We start from the raw sequence: 6,697 nt of genomic DNA, 5'->3' as shown, positions 1-6,697 counted from the left end.
ATTTATTTATTTATTATAAGACTTAGTTATTATTTAATTATAATACAATTTAATTATTAAATACTTATGGTTTAATAATACTTATGATAAGTGTAACATTTCATAATTAATTCAAACCCATAATAACGAACTTGCAAAACGGATCTGTTTTTTTTTTTATTCCCGGCGTTCCTTTTTTTATTTTTTTCATTATTTCTATTTGATTGATGGCTCCTACGTAAATAAGGATATGTGCAGCAACTACAAAATGGGAGTAGGAGCTAATAAAAAGACCCGCGATCCCATAGAAAGACATAACAATTCCTCCCAGGATCTATAATTGCCTCAAAAGGTCGAATATATATACATTATTGGACCTTTTGAAAACTTATATTATGATTAATAATTTATTATTAATTAATAATACTTATGATATGATTAATATTTAATTAATTAATTAAATACTTATGTTATATCTATTATATCATTTAAACTTATATTAACTTTATAATTCGATTTAATTCAATTAAACTTATGATATGACATGATTATACAAATATTATTTTAAATAATATCATAACATATATTATTAATATAATTTACACTTTAAATTTCAATGTTGACTAAGTTTGACCAAGGTTGACTTTTAAGTTGACTTTCGGATGACTTTGACTTTCAGTTGACTTTTGTTGACTTTTCTAATTAAGGAAACTTTTCAAAGATAAAAAAACTTTCCTAAAATAGAAACTTTTTAAAAATAGAAACTTTCCTAAAATAGAAACTTTTCTAAAATAGAAGCCTTCCTAAAATAAAAACTTTCCAAAAATAGAAACTTTCTAAAAATAGAAAGTATGCGTTATACGCTGTCCTGCTCATACTGAATCATACCGAGAGATGTTCTATGCTTTACTACAATAAGTACTATGGTTATCATACTAAGACTTGACCTAGGTTAGTTATTTATATCGACCTGCTTTATTTTTAGGTCGGAGCTGTGGTCATTCCTGATCACTTTAACTTTTGCTGTTTGCATTTCTGTGTTGTTGCTTCAATTGCTTTAAGGTGAGTTATAGTCCCATTTTACATACTACTTTAAAGTATTTTTGGGATGAGATTACATGAAATTTTTGTTTTACGTTTAGACACAAGTGGAAATAAATTTAAATTATTCATTATGAGTTGAACGAAAATATTCTATAGTCTGGTAACTGTAATCACTGATTTCTACTGGTGAACGCGAATCCTATGGATAGATCTATCGGGCTTGACAGCCCCATTTCGAGCTAGTCGCGCTAGTAATTTATAATCGAAATGTATTAGTACTTCGTTATTTTTGAAGATACACCTGTTCAGTGTATATCGTTGTTTGGTAAGGGTATGAAAATGGTTAAGTGGTTACCAGGTGGCTCATGGATTAATGGAATAATATTTCTATGTTTTCTAACATTTGAAATCTCATGGTCTAAAGTTTATACGTTATTTAAATCTATAATTCACTCAACATTTTTGTTGACAGTTTACTCGCATGTTTTCTCAGGTACTTGATTATTTGGCTTCCGCTGTGCTAGAGAGTCTGGATGCATGTTGGTAGATTTTATTAAACATTAACTTGCATTCTGTTTTGATACATTAAATTTGTGGGTGTTTGTTGACTTTGCTTTGGTCAACTTTTGATTAGGTATTTATGTATGGTTTTTCTAAACTTACATATTTTGGTAGGTTTTCTTTAAAGGAAATCATTTTTAAATAAAGAATGCAATGTTATTTATTAAATTCATTTAGAGTTATGATCAAGCTGTGGGACCAAGTGATGGAGCCGTTAAGAGTACTTGATGGGTCTTCATAGTTGGTATCAGAGCTTTGGTTGTAGGGAATTAGGCTGCATTGATGTCGTTACCCCGAGTCACTAGGGTGCATTAGCGAGTCTAGTCTACAGCCCGGCCTATGATGTATTATTATATGTGATTATTTGTATCGTATTGGTATGTATATTGTTTTCATATACGTACATCTCCTTCTTATGTTCTGAATCCGAGAGGAACTCCCATTCCGATTTAAACTTATCCTCCGACGCATGAGAGTTTATCTTTTATAAGAACACCTCGGTTAGTGAAACCGAGGGATGTCATTCTTGACTTCTGGAATTCTCGACATTTCTATGTCATCTATTATGGTTATGTATATATAACGTTTGAGTTATATTACGCGAGATGTCATTCTTGACTTCTAATTTGCTCAGCATTTCAATGTTAGCTATTATGTTTAGGTATATAACATTATTGTTATATTACGTGCCTTAGTGCCGTTGTGACTTTGTGTTTTGGGTTGCGAACCGGAAATGTCATTCTTGACATTTAAAGATTCTTGATACTTCAAAGACATTTTTATGTCATCGTTACTCTTATTCTTTACTTTTGATGTTTTTATCTCTTTGTGCTATCCTTAGGACACTATTTAAGAAATCGTTCTAGAGAAAATTGTGTTGAAATTCGAGATTGATCACGTGTCCTGACCTTATGTAGTGTTATTGGAATGGAACTATGAATTAGTGAAATATAATGGCGTCTGGCCAACGGGATTATATTACGGTAATTCATATAGAAATTCCAATATTGTGACATGAGGAATATAAGGTGAATCAAAGGAAATTTTTACACTACTCATTCAGAAATTCCAATGTTATTACATGAGGAACGAAGATACTCATTACCTTATTTGTTGATATACGAAGAACTCGTTATAACCAAATTATCTATCTCATGCTAATGAGTAGATTTAAAGTCTCTCATATACCATAACGGTTGTGAATCGAGGAGCCGAGGAATTTTGCATTCATTTTTGTTAACGACATACGTCTTATTCCTTAATAATTTATAATCACTTGTTGCATCTGGGTTCACCCTATTACACTATGTTTAATAAAATGTTAGTTCGATACTCACTACCTTATCCATGCTAGGAGACATGGTACATATTCTTATGTGACTGGTAGTGACACCCCCGAAATTCCCTAAAGCGTACATCTTGTTATCTATTATTACGCTTTTGGCGTAGATTTTCATATGATTTCCATGACCACATTTGGAAATTCAATGGAGGTAATCGAAAATCACTTGTCGGGATTTTATTTGAACCCTCAAGCGTCGAACTCACAAACACCTTACTATTTCGTCCCTTATGATGAGATGATAATTATCTCACGGGCATGATCTTTTGAAGAATCGAACCTACCTACGGTATCTTTTGATTAATATGATCAAGAAAATTTTCACGCTCGTGCGTTTTTTAAATAGCAGATTGCTCGGCACCATGCGAGTAATGATGTTGTACCCAACTAAAAATCGTTCACTATGAATTTAAAACCTAGGGGGAGATACATCATCTGAAGTTCTTCCATTTGTCTGCGGGCAGTGGCATGAACTAAATTCATCCATATTTTGACGTATCCTCTTCTTGGGTCAGAAATGGCTGAAGTTTATATATATACTTCTACCTTTACATTGGTACTATGTGATTCTTCACACACTCAATATGATCAAGGGTAGCGTTGATATAATTTTCATTATGCTACCTAAGATTAGGCATCGCACAATTTGTTGTGCATATATGATAAGTTGTGACCTTTGAGTCATGAATCACTTCTTAAAGATCTTATGATACTTCATTTGACTTGGTGCTAAAAGTAGTAGCTACACCGATCAATCATTACTCAATCCCGTGAGTTTGCATTGCCTAATCTCAGGTTGGGACTTGCATCTTCTCATTTACAACGTTGTGTGCTGAATATTTATCTTTTCACACAAGCTTACACATGGATAAAATTTGAGATTATCGGTTACATGTCATAACCCTACCATTCGAACACTCACTTTAGTGAGTCAACGTTATGCTGTTTGGTACATAAGAGCAGCAAGGTTTTACTCATCACGGTAGATCCATTTACGCATGTTAGGTTTTATCATTAAATGGTTATATATTAATGGTACCAACAATGGCAATTGACGTCATGTCTTTGCATAACCCTTACTCATCGAGGAAACTCATATTGTCCTGGCAATAAACTTAGATTTAATGAGAATTTAATAAATTGATTTTCAATGAGCATCACATCGTCAAAAACCACTGCTTTAGCATGTCTTTATAATTGTCTATGCGCATGTCGTATTATTCGTATCAAAATTATCATGAAGACTTTACAACCATCGAAATCAAGAGATTCATGTGTATGTGTGATAAAGGCACTTACTGCCACATCATGCAGAGTCCTCGGACATCCACTACCACTTAAACCATTTAAAATTGTTAAGTTACCCAAGGAACTTATTTGCCACACCTGTTGGGATGATACTCCTTCTTACGTAACTCTAAGTTTTGACTTATTCTAAGAGATTCTCATTTGGCGATATTGACACCATCAGTCTATCGACTTTAATATAAGTCATAACCTGTTTGGCATTTTGCAAAGTCAAGAAGTGATTCACTTCTCATCCTCATGCTCTATCCTTCATACCTCACTTGTTAGCAACATCTTCGCACGTGAACAGTTTTGGCCCAAGGACTTATGTCCTGATAATAGTCAAAACCACATTTAATTCATTGGTTTTCATTACCTTGTAACATTTTTGATCAAATGTCACCCGGTGATTCAAAGATCTTTCACTCGATCTTTCTTCAATTGTAACCTACGAAATAAGAATACTCTGTTTATCAAAATTTTCTACACAATTTCATTGTGCGGTCCTCTCGAGATTTATGGATAAAGAGTATTTCCAAAATTTTCTGTCATTTATGCAAGATTTTTTTTCTCATTAGATCATATATGTATATATATATATATATATATATATATATATATATATATATATATATATATATATATATAATCATATAAATAAATTTACCTTTACCTATTTTGGTTAGTACATACTAAATTATACCTTTAAATTATTTTAAAACCACTCCTTTATTGAGTTGTTTAATTAAGTCAAATTATTTTATGTAAAATGGTACATGTTGTACATACTTCTAAATTTACTAAGATTCCGTTTATGTTGTCACATCAAACGTTTAAAGGTTTTTCAAAACTTCTTTGGTTGATTATATTAAAGATTTTCGTATTAATCTACACCGTGTATGGATCACACTTCTTCTCATCCTCCGTTTAGGGATGAAACTTACCATTAAGATCCTTGTTAAAAACTATTATGCCACTTTGGATGGCGGTTTTATAAAATATGTTGGGAAGTCTTTGCGCTCATAAAATGTTCCTTTTTAAGGTTAAACATGGCCAAAACGCGGACCGATAAATCAGTTTTCTGAGGTACACTCAGTGGTCATCCTATCGTAGGAAAGGCACTGGGTGGGTTTTATCCCAACCGTTGTTATAGTTGGTATCACAGATAGATATTACACTAGGCCGTTTGAGAAGTTTCTACTCTCGATAATTTACGGCTAAACGCAACACCCTCGTAGGCATCAATTCTATGATTCAATATTTTGAGGTACAAGAAATCATGTTAGAGATTCTTCTCACCCGGAGTCAACTATTCTTTATAACTAATGATTAACGTTTCTTCTCAATCGCACATAAACTTAAGAATAAGGATGAATCCTAGATCGACTCGCACGTCGTGCGAGGAGTTCACTCTTGTTGAGAGATCCCACCTTTCGTGCTTTTTCTTTTTGGAAATATAATGTAAATTGCTTTAAAAATCTATGATTCTCGTTATCCTCTTTGAAGGAATTGCCTTAAACATCTATAACACTGATTTGATTACACCAAATATATCTCCTCTCGTTGGTTGCAACTATATGTTATTCTAGTTGATTTTTCACCTTCGTATCAACATGTAACTAAAATCATGTAGTACACTCTGCAAATGTGCTTTCATTTCTTCCAAGGATAAGTTCACGTGTAGTATGATAAATTGAACGATATCTTTCACTGATCGCTCAGACCGTTCTGAGGACACTTTAAATAATTATGGCTTGCATTGCATGTAAGTCTGATTAGTAACTTTCAGCTAGAATTTCGATTCATTTATTCACATCAGACATTTCTTAAGTATCAGGTTCATTATGCCTATGCTTACCTTCCGGAATTAAAGGGTTAGTAACATCCGTAGCTAAGAATATCCGAACATCAAATTGCATGGTTGTGATCAGCATGTATTCCACTCTTTTTGTCAGCCTCGTATTGCGACATAAACGCTCAATGTTTTAGATGAGCATAGTAATATTCATGATGCATTTCATGCATCCAGCTTACTGAAAATGCCTGCATGGCTAAAAACATCATCATCCCTTTTGTGGAAATATATTCAGATGACATATTCATGTTAGCAAGAAACGAAATCAATTTATTGATCTTAAGATCAAGAGATTTAATTAATGGCATATACATATTCTTACTTTTATACGCCCGAGTACCTTTCAAGGCAAATAGCTCACTTTTGAGCACAAAAGTCCCTTGGGACATGGATACCCTCACTTTTTCTCTAGTTCAGCACCGTTGATGGTCACTCCTCAAATTTCGGGACGAAATTTCTTTAACGGGTAGGTGCTGTAATGACCCTACTTTTTTCGTTATTCTTTACAGTTTATATTTAACTTTTGTTTACTGGTATTCGTGCCACGTCATTTCTATGACTTATATTATTATTTGAATAATAATATTTTCCTTATTATATGTCATATAATTATATGTGTTCATATTTAG

The sequence above is a fragment of the Rutidosis leptorrhynchoides genome, chromosome 5 (genome assembly GCF_046630445.1).
Source record: "Rutidosis leptorrhynchoides isolate AG116_Rl617_1_P2 chromosome 5, CSIRO_AGI_Rlap_v1, whole genome shotgun sequence".
NCBI classification, from domain to species: Eukaryota; Viridiplantae; Streptophyta; class Magnoliopsida; order Asterales; family Asteraceae; genus Rutidosis; species Rutidosis leptorrhynchoides.
Note: the sequence above shows the minus strand (reverse complement) of the source record.